Source organism: Haplochromis burtoni, unplaced genomic scaffold (assembly GCF_018398535.1).
Source record: "Haplochromis burtoni strain Fernald_Lab_line unplaced genomic scaffold, NCSU_Asbu1 Contig_32, whole genome shotgun sequence".
NCBI classification, from domain to species: domain Eukaryota; kingdom Metazoa; phylum Chordata; class Actinopteri; order Cichliformes; family Cichlidae; genus Haplochromis; species Haplochromis burtoni.
The window spans coordinates 146,671-168,140 of record NW_024582393.1 but is presented as its reverse complement, the minus strand read 5'-3'; positions in this window follow the sequence as shown (position 1 = coordinate 168,140).

Here is a 21,470-nt window from a genome sequence, read left to right as displayed (position 1 = left end):
TTTGCGTTCATTGCTGGGAAATGCTAAGTGTGCATTAATATGATTATGGCTTCCAGCTGCCTTTTTTTCTTCTTCTTTTGGTTTATTACTTCACGACGGGCTTTCAGTGAACGATCTGCTGGTCTGTCCAAATCAGAACAACATATCTCTAAATGCATTTGTTCAATTATCCTGAAAATCATTTAGAAGGAGCTTGAAATGCATTTGTGATCAATCTGTGAGAAACTGAAGTGAGACAAGTATAAGAGCAGAGCAAACTAAGACACTAAAGACTTCTCATAGGCTGCAGACTCATTTATACGCCAGTCAGGTTTTCTTTTTGGGTCTTACTGATATCAAGAGCTGAAAATAACACTTCAGCCAAAGTTCAGTGCACTGAAAGAACAATCGATTAAGCTCAGTTTTATCTGGAATAAACAGACTGGACAAAAAATGAACATGAATTAGAACTTTCATTTTCTCTGGTCTGACTGTTTAACTCTTTTGTTTGATATGGGTTAAACAAAAAGGTGAAAAATTCCCCTTCATTATAAAATGCTAAAAGGCAAAATATTCAGAATGCACACAGCAGCTGTTGTTGTAAAGGCACAATACTCAAATATTTAAATTGAGAAAAGCATTTTAAGAGGGAAAAAAAGGTAATTTGATGGCAGTAACGCATCTCAGAAATGTTGAAAAGCAGGCAACAAAAGTACGCTTGACCAAAATTAGGTTTCTTGGCAACAGGTCAGTAACATGACTGAATATAACAAGAGCATTTATATTTATAACTAGAGCATCATGAAACGAAAAATACAGCCCAGAAAAATAAGACCCAGGACTTCTGAGAAGCTGGAATCTTTTATTAGACAAGAACGGGACAACTTTCTTCTCCCTCGGCTCTCCCAGCTGCTCTCCTCAGTTCCCAAATGTTTACCGACTGTTGTTAAAAGAAGAGGGGATGCTACAAAGTGGCAAACATGGCTCAGTCCCAACACTTTTGTTGCTGCCACTTTATAATGGCACATTTTGCCAGTTTGAACGTGTTTTCCCTGATCTGTTGTGTTCACGGGATTTGGAAATGATCACTTTGTACACGGAGTCACAGCTTTTTTTGAAATCACAACAGGAAAAAACTGCCTCATTCAGATATTTTTGTCCACATTTTCTTAAGAAAGCAAGTACTTAGTCATTGATTTGCAATTTATTAATCATCATGAGAGGTCAGTGTTTTTGATTTTTTATTTAAAGAAAGCTGTGGATATTCCTAAGAGACGCGATGTTCTCTTGAGGCTTACGCACTGTACAAGTCGTTCATTTCACTGTTTTCTGGAAATCCACTGGAAATAGCTCTATTTGGTCAACTAGTGTGAGAAAATACCACGATATGTGATGAATAATGTTGTCATACCATTGCATCATATCCCTTATCATTAAAGAAACAAATACACTCAGCATCGTTACAGATCATTTCGTGACTAAAACCCATTAGAAACCAAGTGAGCCAGTTCCTAAAACATTCTCTTTTCAGTCTCCTTATTGCAACTGCTGATAAACACAGAAGAAAAAAAATAAACCATCCCAAAGAGCCCAGCAGCACAAGAGGAAACCACACGAGAGAAGGCACTAACATCGCTCCTGCTGAAGGCAGAAAAATTGAAGGAAAAAAAACATTTCTAAACCATGGGAAGCCCATATGATAATCATTTCCTGTGACCTTTGAACAAAGTTATCACTGTGTGACCTTGGCTGTTTGAGCAGCACAGGAGCAAACAACAAACACCGTACAGCTTTATAGATGAGGAGAGAGCGAGACAGCAGGTAGCTGGATCAAGTAGCATCACATCCAAGACGGAGAGAAGAGCGATAATGTCAGCCATGTGAAGAGCGGATTAGCTAAGGGAGGATAAAAGACGAGTGAACAGCAGACTGAATATAAAGCAGAGCTACAAAGGTTTAAAAAGGAAAAACTAGCAGTTGCTGTTATTTCCTTGAGTAACAGATTAAATGTTTTCACTTGACCTTCTGTTTCATTACCATCATTCTGCAGTATATAAATCACTGAAATGTCAAGTGTGCTTTAAAGTATTAAAAGCAGCTTTCAGCTTTTCCAGGATGATATCGAGGCATTCCCAAGCAATCTGAGATGCTTTATCGCTCCAGCATTTCTTGGATCGCTCTGGGTGGTCTCCTCCTGGATGCGTAAATCTGGAATAAGTCACCTGAGAGGCATGTTAGACAGGTGTCAGGCGTGTCATACCTGACTTGTTTTGATGCTTACCAGCAGCATCACATATATTTATGCATCACTGAAGAGCCAGTGATGCATAACTCCTTTAGAAAGCATGGGAGGCTTGATATTCCAGTGAGAAATGTTTGTTGTTGAGCTGCCTGAAATACCAAAACATTACACATGTGAATTATTTTTGATCTTTGAGACAAACTAAGCTGTGTTTTATTAAGAGGTGCTTAAATTATCCTGTGGAGGGGGATTTGTAAAATGTCTTCTCTGTCACTAAAATACCTTTCCAAGGTTTAAGAAAATAATTCAAATGACCTTTGTCGAGTAATCTCAGCTCAATATTTTGGCCCAAAAAATGCTTAACAGGAGTCCTGCATTGCACTGTGGGAATTTTAGCACATCCTGGCATTTTCTGCTTTAAATTAAAGCTTTGTTCGGTCTAAAAGTATTGTTTGTTAGTCCAGAAATCGATGCATGTAGTCTGTATATGTGAGGTCATTTGTTGTTCTGTAATGGCACATGTTTGCAAGCCAGCTAAACATATGACTTATTCAGTAACAAACATAACAAAAAATGTATAAATATAATTATTTTAAAAGGATTGGAAACTTATTGGAAAGTAATGTGAACTAAATGAACACAATACATTTTTGATTTCATTTTGGTTTAGAAACTGAATGAACTGAAGGGTTCTTTCTTTCACCGCAGAGGGCAGCTTCCTTAAATGCTTGGATACGTGCTGTTCGCATTCTTGTGACAAATCATGATCTGTATTACAATCAATAAGGAGAGCATAATGGAGAGTACATAAGAACGTTGATTGAGGTTGACAGCAGAGAAGGAAATTGATTATTATAGCCCATCAATGTGTATCTAGCTGGCTCAAAGAATGCAGCATCATCATCCATGAATAAAAGCATTTTGACAGCATGGTGAGAGCAGCTCGAGAAGCTGAGGGAGTTGTAGAAGAAGGACAATAGCAGGAATTCCCAGTTCTCATTGAGAACTGAAAAGGGGGGAAATTACCTACATAAACCTTTGTTAAACACGACTGACCAATTGCAATGAAGTTGCCTTGTCACGTGTGACAATCTAAATTAGGTGCCTTTGATATCATTAGAAAACATAAGTGCTTGTTCCAACCTTTTTGTGCAAATCATGAAAAAAAAATTCATTTTCAGCACATCACATGCAAAAAGTAAATCTATGAAAGCGTCCTGCCGCACAAATGCATCCAGCATAGCACTATCAGGTGGAAATTTCAAATGCATTATAAAGATCAAGGAAAAACAGAACTGAAATAGCACTGAAGAGTGATGCCACCATCGTGTCAGCTGATCCCTCGTTGCTTGAGTGTCAGGATCATGTGTACTTTCATCAGCAAGAAGCTGCCTTTGCTACACTTTAAACCTGTAATCTTATTCACATTACCCAGCATTGCACCATGAACAGGAATCATATCTCAAGACCAGCGAGCATCTTCTTTGAATGAAAATGTTAGCCCAGTCTTCAGGCTGTGTGTTTATATATGCCAAATTGTTAGATGACAGCAAATACCTTATAACTCTTTCAGTATCACCAGCAATATGTTTCACAAAGTGATGTCCCTGTTTATTTTACAACTGCTAAGCAAATAAGAAGAACAAAGTTTGTGTGCAGTGTGTGTTAATAACTGTTTGATCGGATCACAGTGCTTGTAAACTGCTATTCAGCTCCTTCCCTCCACTGTAGCTCTGCTTTTGACGAACCTGCTTTCACATTGAATTTGAATTTTACAACCTCTGCAGGCATCAAACCTCTCAGCCTGTTTTTTTCCACTTTGCTAGCATGTCCCCTTTGAAGTCAAGAAGTCCACATTTGTAACAACGTAATCCTTGACAATTGTTTTATTCAAATTCATTTCATTGTGGATTTTTCCAAGAAGGTGAACATGTGTGAGATGTTTGGGACAAATGTGTTTTCTTTCCTCCAGGCTGAAAAGAAGATGAGCAAAGTAACCAATTCAAAGCTCTTGAATGTAAAAAGGTCTGTTTGCATGGGGCACAGGTGTCAAAATGATCAAAGTGAATGCCACATCTTGAACTAAAATGCACAAAGGGATTGCACTGGGGGTTTTAAAGTGCAAACAGCTATTCCAAACAGGAACATCTTTCAGAGGGCGCTATAATTATCCAAAGGTGTTTTGCTGGATGCCGACTTCATTTATATTCTAGGAGCCTCAAGAAAATCATCTGAAAGATGCACAGACAGACCTTGTGAGATGTGATTGAGCAGAGATAATGTGATGCATGGTGAGATTTTGTTTGCGATACAGCTTGATTTGCATGCGTTTCTGATTTAAATGGAAAGCAGGAAGCTGATTGATGCTAGTTTAAGAAGCAGAGAATTGCCTGTGTGAACCGCAGGCTTGCATCTATTTTGTCAATTTAGTTTCAATTTATACTTTTATATTTTTGTCTCTCACTAGTTAAACATCTTGCTACAATTGAGGTATCAAACGAATTTTAAACAGTCGGGTAAAATAGCTTTTTTTGCCCTGTTGAATTCTTCTGTTACCTTAGATCAGTCTGTGAATCAGGAAGCAAAGGTTGCTCGGTTTAATAGATCAGAAACAAGCTCTACGTTGTTTTTCTTTTAACAAAAACAGAGATGTGTCATAGGCAGACACAGGGCGCCATGCGGCCTCACAATAAGTCTCCCTGTGCCTGTGTGGATTCTCTCTGGGTACTCTGGCTTCCTCTCACGGTCCAGAGCCATACTTGTTTGGTTAACTGGTGACTCCAAATCTGTGTGAATGTGAGCATGAACGGTTGTCGGTTTCTATGTGTTCTATGCCGGCTCTCGGCCTATGACAGCAGAGATGCGCTCCAGCCTCCCGGCGACCCTGAATTGGATAAGCAGTTAAGAAAATGGATGGAGATTTGGCACAGAGGAGAAAAGGCAACTTCTCACTTCTCACTGATATAGCAATGAATCTCAGAGTGGAAAACAATTTTCAGATTTGATCATAGTGGGAACAAATGAGAAGATCTGACCTCTCATGTCTTTTTCCCTCAAAGGACAGGTGAAAATGATTTTTTGATCACCTGGAGAGACTTGACTCAGAAGAAAGAAGCAAGCATGTGCACAGTTGAACAGGGTTTGTTACACCTCTGTTACACCTCTGCAAATAGTCAGCAACTGTTTGGATCAATGCCCTCAGAAGCTGACTAGTGCGAGTTGAGTGACAGAATGAGGACAGATGTAGACAGGAAAGGCAAGCTTCATCTTGTTATAGATAGTGGTGGAGAACTTATGCACTCTGAAGGAGACACAAAAATTGGACTTGAGTTTGAACCTGGCATTAGTACAACATTGCTGAAAGATATGATATGATGAATGAGATCAGGAGCCATGGTTTAAATACTGCAGTATCATTGTGAGTGGGTGAATCTCAGGTTTGTAGGTCGATTGGCAGGAGAGGTGGAAACTGATCACCAGGCACAGAGAGAAACACAGAAAGTCTGCAGATGAATTTCATTCAGTTTCATATGACGGTTGCTAACTGAGTTTCTAGCTGAAGTGTCTCGATAACAGCCATGACAAAAGCTGACTGAATTGTCCAAATTCAAAGGAAAGGTTTGACTCTTCGTTTCTCGTTTCTCTTTTTCCTTTCAAACTCTAAGAAAGGAAAGATGGTAGTACCGTCCCACACTTCAAACACATCACAAAATTTTACAACTAAGAAAACTCACATCTGATCATTATGTAAATCACTTGTTTGCTGCTTATATGTGACATTTTGGACTTTGAGCAAATTGTTTTTGGCTTGTGTGAAGGCGGGTTTTAAAAAGTGATCTATAAATAAAGATTATTAGCTATAATGAAATGATAGGAAACATTCATGATCTTCGTGATCATTTCCATTATTACGTTCTCATTTTAAGCACTGTGGTTTTAGTGCTCTATAGTGCCTCTTGAGAACACCCTAGTTTCACCCCAGCAGACGACTGTGCACATGTTCCAATGCACACAGTCCCTAAGTTTTTTTATTCTTGTCTTTTTCAGTCTGTTGTAGTTTTACTGGGGTACTCCAGATTATTGTCCTCTTTCAATGAACCAGTTTGGGCCAAACTTTAGCTGTCAGATGTAGATTTGACTCTAGAATACTTTGGTATACAGAGGACTTCATGGTAGACTCGTTGACTGCAAGATGACAGTTAGTATGAGGTGTTTGCGCTGATACGCTGTGCATTAGGCCCAAACATTTCCACTTTGGGAACAGAGAAGAGCAGCTGCTGGACTTGCAGAGAGGAATGTTGTCCCAATCATATCTGATAAAAGCTTCTACCCCTCAGCAGTCCTGGGTCTTATTTCCTGGGCTGTATTGTTTTTTAGTTTTCAGTTGGTGAAAGGTCTGGACTGCAGGTTGGAATTGTCTTGCACAAATATGCAAGGCCTTCCCTGAAAAAGACATTATCTGGCTGGGAGCATATGTTGTTGTAAAGCCTGTATATACCTTTCACCACTGATGGTGCATTTCCAGATGGGCGAGATGTCTATTCTCTGAGCACTAATGGACCCTGTACCATCAGAGATACAGGCTTTTAAACTGAGCGCTGACATTAAGCGCTGATAACACTCCCTCTCCTCTTTAGTCTGCGGGACACGGCATACATGTTCTGACCACAGGATAGTTTTCCGGTTTGCCTCAGTCCATTTTAAATGTGCTTGGGCACAGAGACGGTGGCAATGTTATGTTTTATTGTGACTAAAATGTGATCATGTGATAATATATGATCATTCTGTTTTTACTTGCGTTTTATACAGCATACAATTTTTTCAGAATTGGATTTTTTCATCTTTTTAGTACTCTTTATTTATTTATTTATTCTTTTCACATAGTTAAGTAGCCTACTGTGAGTGCATTGGATTCTCTCTTGTTCATGTTGATTAGACACAATGTGCCACTGAATGTACACTGCAATGCAAACCACAATCCCAACAATGGTATTACAATGATTTGCCTAACAGTGTGTAAATAGTCTCATTTTTAATGGAGCAAGCATCTTAATTTAAATGTCTGCACTTGATCTTACTGAGAAGCCTGAGACTACAAAACCTTGTGGTTAGTGTGGCGATCCAGACTTTGAAGAGCTCGATGAAGAAATTAGACCAAATCAATCAGAACATAAATGCATTTGCATCTTAACACTAATGCCCAACATCCTTTAATGCCAGCAACTCATTTCCCTGGAGACTCATCAGAATGACAGATGAAGAGTGCCAAGGTAAAATCACAGACAGATGGGTCACCGTGTGGGTGTGTGAGAGATGGTAAAGGGATACGAATGTACCCTTAAACCTCATATCTCTTAATGGAATGTAATACATAATCTCATTCTCTCAGGGGTTCTTTTTCTAAGAAGAAACAAGGGAGGGAAGAATATGACTATTTTAAATTGCTGTTGAGGTTGATGTTGATGTTTTGCATTATCAGCCAATCAGGCTCTTTTGAGAGCTGTGAGGCTCTGACAAGTCATTTGTTGCTGTTCATTAAGGGAGGCCGTGGGATCGCTGAGTGATGAAATCCTGAGGATGCTTGTCTGTGATGTGGGCAGAGGCTATTGAGTGGCATCGATAATGATAAACGAACTGCGGAGTCGAAAACAAACAAACTGGTCCGTGTTCTCTCTCTAAACGTGGCTCAAAGGTCAAGATGTTATCAAAGAATTAACAAATAGCTCAGTCAGCTGACAATAGAGGCTCCTTGCTTTCAGATCAGAGGAGAGAAACAAAGAGAACATGATTTGGAAAGAGACTACAGCATATGTGTTCTGACAGATGGAGCGATACAGCTATCATTATCATGTTGAACAAAATATGGCTTTCATTGTTGTTGGCAATTCTCACCAATTTATCCAACATTAGCAACAAAAAAGGATTATGTGTGCAAAAAAGGAAATCACTAAGTCAAATATTCTCACTTTTAGCACCTGGTATGATATTAAGCCTGTTGTAGTCATGCCAAAAATGAAAATTAAATTTAAAAAATGCAGATCTGTGTCATTAAATAGACTAAAGAAACAAAACAAGTTAAATGGCCGAAACAAGAAACCCGATCAAATACTTTGCATCGCAGTTTTTTTTTATTTTGTTTGCTCTTCCCCATCAGCACCAGTTCAGTGAAACAGCCCCAGAAAGCAGTCATGGAAAATAAATTCTACTACAGTGCAAACATTATCCTCACCCCCAGGCCCTAATTGCACGAAGAAGTTATAAAAATCACAGCTTTCCTATTGACCAGGAGCAGATGCTGAGTCCTTTTAATTTTCCAGGACACAGCACAGGAGCAAATCTCATGCTACAACTACAAACAAGAAGCAGACAGGCTGATGTCAGAAACCTCTTATAAAGCACAGCTGAGCCAATTGATTGGCTGGGCCGAGTTTCCTTCCCAGCGAGCCAAAAGCAGATGATGTAATAGGCATCATCAAAACCAGCATTGTTATAGCACTGTTATTATTTCTCTCCTAATTGGGACAGAGAGGCATGTTGGGTAATTCACCAGCTCATCACAGTTAATCACACCCAGAGTAGTTTCTCTGAGATCCCACAGATGTACTGAGAGGACTGGAGAGAGGAGAGCAGAGTGTGTGGGGGGTAAAGGTAGCTGGCTAGAGACAAAAGCTGCATATTGATTCCCTAAATTAAAAGAAAGCTGTCAAATACATGTTTCCCTGTATGTCGTCTACATTGAGATTCTCTTCGTTGCCTCCCCCCAGGTCTGATCAAAGCCTCGTGACAAAGCATCTCGTCAGCTTTCCTGTCAGCAAATGTCACGAGGACATGGAGTTGGACTGCAACAGTGGAGTAGTGATACAAAAATACAGAAGCCACAGAACCAATGATACCTAAATATAAACATGCATGATACAGCCCTGTATACAGATGCATATAGTGTGTAAAATCTGACTTTTTAAATGGGCTTTAATGTCCATATATCCATTTTCTTAAAAGTGTATCCAGTTGGGATGGGCTGGCTTCTATCCCAGTAATCACTGGGTAAAAGGACTATCACAGGGCTAACATCACTTATAGTGGGTTGTTCATTATTATACCTGTTTTACTGTATTTCTATCCATCTGAATATAATAGTGTAGAAATTTTTACACAAATATTTATACAACAGAGAGATGGTAATTACTGTTACTTTGTCAAGCTAATGTTTTATAGCTCAATTTCAACTGTTTTTTTTTTTATCTAACTTAATTTTCACACACCGACAGTTTGATGAACTCAACATAGTATCAGAATAATGCAAAGTAAGATACGAGCTCACACACATAAACTGAATTTATATGTGGATACATTTTATTTGAAATTACAATGTTTATATATTTGGATACAAATACTTGAGCACACGAATAAGGAGGTAACAAGTCAGGTTTTTACAAGGAACAAAACAGGAATTCTACTGTAAGTTATTTTAAGTTGTACATTGCTACTTTTAAGTATTAATGTAATTACCTGGTAATTTTACAGAAAAACAATATTTCCTCATATTACATCGTATTTTTACATATCTTTTTTTTTTTTTTTACATCTTTATTTAACAGTCATGTTGACTATTATGCTGATGTGATAGATCGATTTCCTGTTATTTAACTGTCCTTTTTAGGTTCTCCTTTCTTATAAAATTCCTGTGAAAAGTTAGACAAAGTCAAGCCACTTCATAATACGGCCCACACTCTGAAAAGTACATCGTACCAATAATGTAAGTTGGGGGAATACTGTTTGTTAAATTAACAGGAATTTCACATGGTATTAAAAATTTATAGTCTTACTGCAAAAACCTGACTTGTTAATCTGCTATTCTGCTCTAGCTACTCTTAAATATTTGTATCAAAATATAATTACGTTGTAAAATCAAATAATAAACACTGAAAATCCAATTAATTAAAGGAGAATTATGCCCTTTGTAATGGGCCGTATTACAAAGTGTTATTTATAAGTAAAAGGACTAAAACTAACCTCGACACCCAGAATCTCTAAACCAAAGACTCAAAGCATCAAACCTCAGATTCTGACCAAAATAGAGAACAGTTAATGATCACTCAGAATTTAGAGTTTAACAGAAACTGTGGGTCAAAGACTCAGGATCATGACAAAATTAGACTGTTCCCACTCAATAAAACAGGAACCAAACATACAGATATAGCCCTCCTTCAGTGGGAGAGAGAGCTATCAGCTATCTATCAGCTGAATGTGTTTTGGGAGTTTGGCTTTATTAAAATGAAGTCATTAGAAGGTTTGCACTTCATCAGTAAGCCACATCTGTGGCATCTCCCAGTTACAGCACATTTCTAACAGCCTGACAGTCCTAACAGTGACAGCTGGCCACATACTTTGTATGCACCCTGTGAAAGCTGTGGCTTAGCAGCATTCTTTCTCATCACACTGATGGTTGTGGCTTTAAGTCCTAACTGCTGGGATAAATCTTCCTGTAAAAGACATGCAGTGTGGACAATATGGCAGTCTTGCAGTCAGTCCTCCGGGTCCTGCTGAGTGTACGAGAGTCTGATTATTATGTATCCCACATCCTACATCAGAGGTGTATCTCCTGCTCTTGTTTGCTTGCTTGTTGTTTACATGGCTCTGTGAGGCTGAGATGGTTCAGATGATGGACAGGTCAGCAAAGATGCACTGTGCTCTGGGAGAAAAGCAAGGAAGACAAGACAGACTCCCAAAGGCACCTCATTCACACCAGGAGAGGAGCTGACAGGTGAGGGTGCAGGCTGGCACTTGGTGCCCAAGAAATATTTGTTTCTCTATTCTATGCAAAAAGAAGAAACAAAAGGTCAGCTTCTAACCAGAATTTCTAATGGAAATAATACAAACAATTAGTGCATCTCTGAAATAAACATATAGAGAGATTAGAAGATAACTCATCAGGACATTACAAGTGGAATATCAAATTGTTATAACTTAGGCAAAAGTAACAAACAGTAACAAAGACAAAGCAGCTTGTAAGAAGATATTTCAATTGTTAAAAAAAAAACATCATAATTTTAAAAGTTAGTCAGAAGTCTCTTGGATACATTTCAGTGGTATTTGTAACAAAGTTAATGAACAGATGTATTCACTGGACACATGAAACAGATTTAGAGGGGATTGAACATCACCTTTTCACAGACCAGTGATCCAGTGCATTGGCGTCATGGCCCACAGAGGTCATTAACAAGTCAGACTGGACACCCACTCAACCCTGACTTAAGCTTGTCATTTACACATCTCCCAAAATACGCGGCCGCTCGGTTTCAACAAAGAAGTTCTTCATCCTGAGCTCAGGACAGAAATAGTAAATTGCAAACTGCCATCCAAACAAACGCTTCAGCCTCATTTAAAGTTGCAGTTTGTCCTTATAGGAAAATTCTTTTTCAGCCCTCTTTGCCCGTCAGTAACTATTTTCTCTTTCGCCTACATTTACTTATTCATTATTTATTTATTTATTTATTTATTTATTTACTTATTTTTTTCCTGTTGAGCCATGACATTTAAAGCCCTAACGGTCTGAGGCATCTGGGAAATGTTTGTCCATAAAAGAAATATGCATAAAAAACAACAGTTGTTTTCTCCCACAAATATTTTTGAGATGATCTTTTTTTTAACCAAACATAGTAGTTCTAGTTCTACTACTACTTTAACCTGGGCTGGAGTAAACCTTTCAGGGACCAAATCCACATGGGACACAGTGCCACCTTCTGAGGACTGATAAAAATTTGTGTACATGCTTAAATTCAAATAACTATATTTAAAAATATGATAATGTACATTATTTTCCCAACCTCCCAAAAAGTAGGGTAGAATTTTGTTGTTCTACAAAAATAATTTACAAGCTAAAAAGGGTTAGCATTTCTTCCCTCTGGATTATCACCTACATCTCCTTATGCTATCTCACACCGGAGCCTTTTGGATGCTATAACTTCCTAAAGCAAAGGGGACTTTAAGCAACTGCGGCTGAAGAGATCGCTCTTGTAGCCCAACTGCCTAAAAAGCAAAAAATTAACAAAGGCAGCCAGATGGGGTGATGCTGGGGGCTGTACAGACTTCACCTGTGAGAGTGTAGTTTGGATCCTGTGTGAAGTCACAAGTCAGGAAAGAGTCACACATCTGTTTGGAGGTGCTTAGATTAAAGAATTTTAGATTCTAGATTAGAGAGATTTCTGCCGTGTGCAGCTTTGTGCAGCCATTTAAACTTACACATTTGTTGAATGCATTTCATCCATGCCACAGTCAGTGTAGCACGGTAAAAGTAATTTTGCTTAAGGTCTGTTTCATTAAGATAAGAGCCAGCTGCATTGAAATCCTGTGTGTTGATGTTGTAAAAATATAAGCATCTGGCATGCTCAGACTCAGCCCTCATAATTTCCTGTTGTCAGCCAGGAAATTGAGTCTTGATATAATTATTTGGCAAAACAGTTATTTTCTAATATGCGCTTCAGTCCCCAGTGGTGTCCACCTATCACCCGACTCATTGCATATGGGAATCTCATAAGAATAAGAAGGTCACTGAAGTGAAACAAGCCTTAATTAAGGCCACTAATTGAAAAGTTTTAGGTTAAAGGTTTAATTTGTCACCACAGAAAACCAGGAAACCAGTATTTGCTTTGGTCAGTGTTGTTCTGGGAAAAGTTGGGATTCACATGGTTGCTAATGTGTACCACCTACCTAAACATTATTGCAGACCAGATGCACCCCTTGTTTTAAGAGGCAGTCTTTCATGGCTATCTCCTCTTTCAACAAGATAACAAACCCTGCAGATGGTTTGAGGAACATGATGGAGATCAAGCTACAGCCTCCCAGTTCCCCAGATCTCAATCTAACCAAACATCTGTGGAGTGTCCTGGAAAAGCAAGTCTGATCCATGGAGGGTCCCCCTCACAGCCTGAAATACTTCCAAGGATCTGCTACTCACTTTTTTTCTGAGGTCTTGTGGAGTCCATGTTTTGAGGCTAAGAGGGAGCCCTTTATAACATTAAACACATAGTTCTAATGTTATGGTTAATGAGTGTACGCTGGTTCCTTTTGTTACTCTTTTCCCTTTAATTTGGGTGTAAAAAGGTACAAATCCACACAGTGGCTGAGTTTACATAGCTGTTAACAGGAGGTTATGGCAGATGTAATCGAGCTGTTACAAATGATAAATTAGATAGATCTGTGTATCTTTTGCCTCATGTTGTTGTTGTTGTTTTAGTTAGGGTTTTTTTGGTTGCTTGTTTTTCCATGATAAGGTAGAAGACATGAGGTAAAAAAGTATCCCTTTAAAATTAAAAGCACATGTCATCCACCAATGGCATGTATGTTTGGCATGCAAAAAAGGTGAAGGTGGTGACCTCATCTAGGCTGTGGCCTTTTGGCAATTTGATAAGCTAACATGTAGCCTGTGGAGATTAAAGGCATAGTTAAGCTTTTTAGAGACAAAAATATATCAGCTTTCCTGCTGAGAAGAGCAAAAGGTCAATATCACATGTTTGTGGTAACTAGCCTGAGGCGCTTTCTCACTTTGATCACGTTTGGTTAAGTTATCTACCTATTCTCAATATCTATGTTATACCACTGTAGAGAGACAGGCACAAAAATGGGGTTTGTTATAAACAGTTAAGAACAGAATGATATATACTGGTTATAATGATAGATACATGTATATATTTTTTGTCTGCTTTGCAAGCATAGAAACATGTTCAGTTTCAAAGACAAAAGCAAACTAACCTGTAAATCTCGAGGTTGATGTTTACAGGAAACACCTTAATGTTGGTATGACCAGTACATGTGCCTTTAACCTGTCAAAGAAACATTTAAGGGACATTTTTGATTGTCGTCTCAAACATCTCCAGCTTTGTCATATATGTTAAGGTTCATGTCTGTGATATTTAAGGCTTTTTTTTTATTCTTAATTCTCTATGTAATGATGAGCTGAACAAAATTCCAAATTTTCTTGACCATTAAGTGCGTATGAGCAACAATCATAGATGAAAAAAATGCAAACAGGGAATATAACACTACATTCACACAGGGACAAGGAAGTGAACCTAGTATACAGGAAAATCAAAAGAAATGGGATTTTTAATAAATCTTTTTAACAAAACAGATGAAAATAGATGTGAATAGTCATTGTAGGTATGATGATGTTTGTACACAGTCTCAGCAGATTGGCCCACCTGTAAAGAGGAGAGACGGTACATATAGGCACCATACGCAAGATGTGTAAATACAGCTGAATATACAGGTAGTTTGTTAACACAAAGACTGACCAGGACCTCTAAAGTTAATGATTATAAAATATAAGTATGTTGGTTGGTTGGTTGGTTGGTTGGTTGGTTGGACACCAAACTTTGTGAACACAATAATTCAAGAAAGACATGACCTTGGGTTTTCAAATTGATACCATAAGTGTATCCAGTAAAAATCTTGGACAAGTTAGAATCTCTGTGTTTTCTTCTGAATAACCTGTGATAATTCAAGAAGGAAGTAACCTAGGATGCTTAAACTTGTATAATAGGTGCATGTTTTAGGGGGCTGAGGGTTGCACTGGCAGCTATCAGTATTTAAAAAATGTCTCTTTCATTTCTTTTCTTGCTTATTTATCAAGAACATTAATCTAATAGGACAAAAAGATGCTTTTTACCAGTTTTATCTGATGCCTAATTTTCATCTGCAGTTAGTCAAAAAACAAATAGGAAGACTGTCATTAATAAACAAATTATACTAAATATATTATCCTGACTATAGATTTATATGTACACACATAATAAATAATAATAGATTGGATTTATATAGCGCTTTTCAAGGCACCCAAAGCGCTTTACAATACCACTATTCATTCACACTCTGGTGCAGGCAAGCTACGGTTGTAGCCACAGCTGCCCTGGGGCAGACTGACAGAAGTGAGGCTGCCATATCGCGCCATCGGCCCCTCTGGCCAACACCAGTAGGCGGTAGGGTAAAGTGTCTTGCCCAAGGACAAAACGACCAGGACAGAGAGCCCGGGGATCGAACCGGCAACCTTCCGGTTACAGATACGCTTCCCAACCCCCTGAGCCACGGTCGCCGGTCGCCCCAATAAAGTCATCTAACAGTAATTATTCACAGTAATATATTCATAAACATTTAACTGTTTCTTTTAAAATGGTTTGTTGTGTCTGGTTTGTGCTAAAGATGCCTTCCAACTCCTGAGCTTCCACTTTGATTTCTCTCCATTAACCAGACAGCCCGTCTGCTGTGAAAATCATTTGGCTCTTTGTATGTTATGACTGTGATGGTGTGTCAAATCGTTATGAAGCTATGTGGAGGATGGGCTATTGTTCGCTGTCCCTGATGAATATTTTGGAGATGTGCACAGCTCAATTCCATAAATGACATTTGCTGCATTTCACTGATTAACTTTTTATGGCAGTGAGGCTGAACCTCTTTGAATTGTGTCTCCTTCTCTCCCCAGGTAGACTATTGTCTCTGTGACAACATTGTTGCAGCAAAAAATGTCAGCACTGCGGGGTTTGAGACCACCATGTTCAGATTAGATTGCAAACAGCACATGAAGACGGCACGGTGCATGTAACCATCCGCTCAGGTGACATTTAGATGAATTGAATAAAACAGTTTTTTTTAAATCTATTTGGTTTTAGGAAAACAGGATTAAATCAAAGTAGTGAACATTAGCTTTTTTCCTATTCAGAGTTACGTTTTTGATGGTAATTGCCTGTGAAGCTTGTTCACTTTACATATGGTGTCCCTTTAGACTTTGTGCCGTTTGAAGCATGTGAAGGAATGGTGGAGATGAAGGGGAAATCTTGTTGGTTTGGACAGCTTTGGGCAGTGCTCTGACATTTGTTTGATACATCGCCGCCTCAAAGATCAGTCTGACCATTCATGCAGAACCGCAGCCGAGGCCGACTGCTCCTCTCTGAGGAACTGAGCCGAGACACTCGCTGACTCAGTGGCCTCCATGTCTCTGCACCAGCTCGCTCCCGTTTCCCTCTGACATTTTGATCGACCCATCTCAGTAGCTGACTGGACTAAATGTAGAATAACATCTCAGGAGACGCTGAGCGATGTTTGTATTGATGTGATCAAACGCACAATGTTAACAAGACTTTTGTGTCATAACTCGTCACGTGTTCACTGTGTGATTTATATGGAATGAGGTTTGTTGTGACATTATGGATTTCTTTTGTCCCCCACTGAGATTCCATGCTAGTCAGCTGTAAGATCTTTAGTTGGTCACCAGGTTTGGAAACATCTCAGGAGGGATTTTTGGCCCACTCCTCCTTACAGAAAGATCCTTTAGGTTGTTTAGAGTTGCTTGGCAATTCTAAAGCTTCAGCTCACTCCACAGATTTCCTACTGGACTGAGGTCTGCACTGGCTAGACCACTCTATGGCCTTAATGTGCTTCTTCTTTAGTCAGTCCTTTGCTGCCTTGGCAGTACCATGGACACACATCCAGTCTGTTGGACCCAGAATTCTCGTTGGATTGTAGGGGAGCAAAAACGTATTTGACTCAGTGACATAAAAATCAATTTGTCCATATAATGAAATATAGATTTCTACAGTATATACACATAAAGAAAAGGAGAGATCCACGTACAGCAGGACGGCTGAATACATTTAGCTTAACCACCTTGGATAATCTCCACTCAGGTCATCTAAGGACTCTGTCCTGGACCAGGGTCACCATAAATAGTCTTCATTCATCATGTCAAAACAAATCTCTCTGGTCATCTCATATTATAAAGTATAATACGGTAAAAGACATAAATACCTGGAAATAATTCAGGACTCCTTGAAACTGCATAGAGATAAGAGAGGAGGATTTGATGGAGAGCAGTGGAGAGAATTGTCGACCTTATCACTTGTTTGGAATAGCTTTCTGGACTGTTTGCGTCTAATTGCATTTTATGTTCCACAGATGCATGACTGGTGTGAACTCCACAGAAGGGAGTCAAAGACATTTCCTATATTTCAGAATCAATGCTTACCTTAAGTTCATGACATAATAAAGTATAGTAAAGTTTTGTTTTAAAGTGTTGTTTTTAAAATGGGAAACATCTCAAGAAGGTTGGTATGTTCAGTCTTGCTTCAATTTTACTTTTATTTGGTGGTAAAGTAATGAACTGACTTTACATAGAAGGTCCATATTGGTTATATGTGTTCTCTTCTAATCATCATTCAGCTCTCAATGTTTGGCAGGAAGCCAGTGAATGAGTCCAGCAAATCACTTCCCCACTTTTGTCTCTAACGTCCTTTATCCTCTTCTGGAGCTAGGCCAGTTCATTTGATGGCTTACTAATTAATGTTATTGATTTTCAGAGTAATCCTGTCATCACAATAAATAATTTCTAGAAGGGGAAACAACAGAAGAACCCCAGGGACCTGAGAGGAGCACTTGAAATCCTGATGTATTCTTCAAAGCCAGTCCTCACTAAACCATGTCGGCCCACATGGGTCAAAGCAGCAGGATTATTAGTGAGAATCCTCTATTATGAAGCTTCGTCTCTAATGAGGCCCACTAAACTCAGCGCGCAGTGAACCACAACGCCCTCAACTGCCCTCATTTGGCCACCCTCACTTTCTTTCATTCCCTTCCTTCTGTAAATATGAAGTATTAAACAGACAGTACAGTAATTTCAAATAACTCAGTAATCTTTGTGTCATTTATCACATTAGAGTAGCAATGGAGAGACCATGGGAAAATGACCTTATTTTACAGTAACTGTCAACACAATCCACATGTTTTTAAGTGCCATTGCCCAGAAGTTGTTTGGCACAAAAGAAACCAAGTCAAATTAAATACTGGCTGAAGCCAAATTCAATGCAGTTGAAAATATGACACACACACACACACACACACACACACATTGGTTGGCTTGATAAATTGATAAATACCTTTCATGTAAGAATTTTGTGACGGTGGAACATTGCTTGCACTTGAACTCAGAACATATCTGTGTATTATTCTTGACCAAACTCTGATAATATTGGTGTCCCTGCTGACTTCTGCATGTTGCTTGATCCATCACATTCCTCCTGCTGTCCTAAAAACTTTAACATGCACAAATGCATAAAGCCAGGCTGTAGACAGAAGTGATACTGTCTGGTATAGACCAATAAAATGACGATGTGTAGTTACTGGTGTACGTTGCAAGCTTTCTAATCTATGTAAACATGCGTCTTCTCATGGATCTGCAGATGAATTACTGTCTAGTTCAAAATTCAGCTAGTTCAGAAGATCGTTGATGGTTCTTTAGGCACTAATGCACCCCCATACCATCAGAGATGCAGGCTTTTGAACTGAGCACTGATAACAAGTCGGATGTTCTCTATCCTCTTTATACTGCATGACGGAGCATGCATGTTTTCCAAACAGAATTTTAAATTTCAATTCATTGGACCACAGAACAGTTTTACATTTTCCTCAGTCCATTTTAAATGAGCTTTGGCAAAGAGAAGACAGGAGTGTTTCTGGATCACATTTGGCTTCTTCTTTTTTGCATGATAGAGCTTTAACCATTAGCGGATGGCACGGTGTTCAGAGGCGGTGGTTTCTGGAAGTATTCCTGAGCCCATGCAGTGATTTCAGTGGCAGAGCCATGCCTGTTTTTAATTACAGGATTGAGAGCCCAAAACTCATGGACATCTGAGAATGATTCAAAAGAGATTTCACCAAATTCTAGGAATCTTATGATCATATTTTGCATTTAAAATACATAAATATAATATAAATAAGTATATTATATTAATTTGAGGTGAAGGTCTAAGAATTTTCATGAAATAGTAAAATGTCTCAATTTAAATGAGCGATATTTTCCATGCCCTATTTGGAATAAATGATGATTATAAGAGATTTGCAAATCATTGTATTCTGTTTGTATGCCCATGTTAGACAGCATGTTTGTGGAACTGGGTTTGTAGTTACGCTTGTTTCTGTACTCGTCTGCTAATTGAGAGCTTGGCAGAGTGGCTGTGTTTGCAGTGACTGATGTGTTTCATCAAATACTAGTTAGTTGTACAGAGGGCCTGCTTCCACTTTTAGAAACATGTGTTTCATTGAATTCTTATTTTGGTCACACACTGTTTATTTCCTATCCTCCACAGAATCACGCAACACTGAATCAGGGTGATTTATTTTGCTACTTACAGGCACTCAGTACCAGCAGACTGAAAAACACACAGATTTCCCTCTTTACCTTGATAGGGAACCAGATATACGATTGTGCATGTAATCCTGGAGACTTATGGCTTCAGACAGTGTATTTGCACCAAGGCTATGATCAGCAAGGCTGCTTTGAAATATGATGGCAAGTCCAAGAGACGACCAGGCTGCAAGAGGGAGTGAGAGTGGAGGAGGAAGTGATAGCTTCAGAGAAAGAAGGACAAAGGCAGAAGGGGAGGGATGTCAAGAGGAGAGAAATAAATAAAAACGATAACATTGTTTAAGAAAACAGGTATGTGAGTTTCAACAGAGAAAGGGAGAAAGACAGAAAAGGAAAGTAAGCTAGTGTCTGAAATCAAAATAAAATGTAAAAGACCACTGAATCATTTCTGCTATTACTTTCATTGCATTAACAAAATGCAGGAACAGCAGGTAACACAAAAGTCCTCATATTTCACAAAAGAATGACTTTGCTGAAAATAATCTTTGGCCTTATTGAGTGCCAATCAATAACAGAGCTCATCCTACCAGAACAATAGAAAAAAATCGCTCATATGTTGCCTAGTTTGGGCTTTCCCTTTTCTTTTCTTTTCTTTTCTTTTCTTTTCTTTTCTTTTCTTTTCTTTTCTTTTCTTTTTTTTGAGTGAATTGAGGGACAGTCACCATCTTTGCCTCTCTTTAGTGCATGGTTAATCAAAAGTAGCGTCTTCCTCTATTAAAACTTCCTTACACCCTCTTTCCTTCTATGACCTTGAAATTGTTCTTTCTTTGCCATCATCAAGGATTCTCCAGTTTCCAAATCGAAGAAACGAGGAGGTTTCTGTAGCCTGGAGCAGGGAATGACAGACATGTTTTATCACATGGCTGACAAAAGATCATAGACTCTAAGCTGGTGACAGTTTTTTCCCCACAGTGCTCATAGAAACCAACACATGATACCGTTAGTTCATATGGAGCATACTGTGCCTTTGAACAAACCTACCAGATTAGCTATATATTATAATGTCAGTGTTGTTGTTGTGTCATAGTAATTTGTGTTTTATCTTAGCAAAGACACACTAATTTCAAAAATTTACTTTAAAACAGCAATATTAATTAATATATATAATATTGGTATTACTACGTTAATCAGTGTTCTTTTCAAAACCATTAAAAGCATCCCACATTTTGCAGACTTAAAAAAGACACTCGTGGTTTGATGGGAAACTGTGCAGCATCTCATAAATAAGTGATGAAACCAAAGCGACTGACTGTTTACTGCTTCCTGTCACATCCTCATGGGGAAAGGATTTGACCCATAAGGTGACACATTAACCAGAGTACCAAGGAGACCTGATAGCAGAATAAATACACAACTGGGAGAAGGGTGATAAAGTACAGGTGTTCCCAGACACCAAGAAGTTGAAAAGAACCAAATAGAGGATGTAAAAACTACAAAAAACTGTCAAAAAAAGTGACATAACCTTCAAATTAAAACAGGAGCTAGTAGAACGGAATGAATAAATACAAAGAAACAGCGAGACACAAACAAGGGAAAATAGAAAGCACGGGAAAAACTAGGGTTACAAAGGAAACTGTGACACTTCTTCACTCTTAAACATACGAAACTCATTGAGTGTCAAGTCGTCTTTTTAAATTCACAGGGATCAAGTCCAGAACAGAGAACAGAGTCTGTATTTCCTGTGTTGCTTTAGTTTTCTCCTATAAGGATCTGTTCTGTCAGATTACTATTTGAGGCCATCCCACTCACTGACATTTGTATTGTCACTCATCCCTGCACACTGTTTACTTCAAATGAGCCCAGTGTTTAAACCAGCTTAAATCCATGAGACACTTGCAGCCATGGGTTACCCTCAGCATTTATCCAAACTATGTTATTCCTTTAACTTTGTGCCTATTTTTTTCCACACAAATTTCCTTTCTTCTGCTTCACTGTAAAAGCTTCATCCCTCTGAGCTTTTGAAAGACTCCTATTTAGGTAGGGCCTTTTTATCCAGGCATGTCCCTCAAGCTTTTTCCTAACGCTGGCAGCAAAAGGAAGAAACAAAAGTCAGGTGGG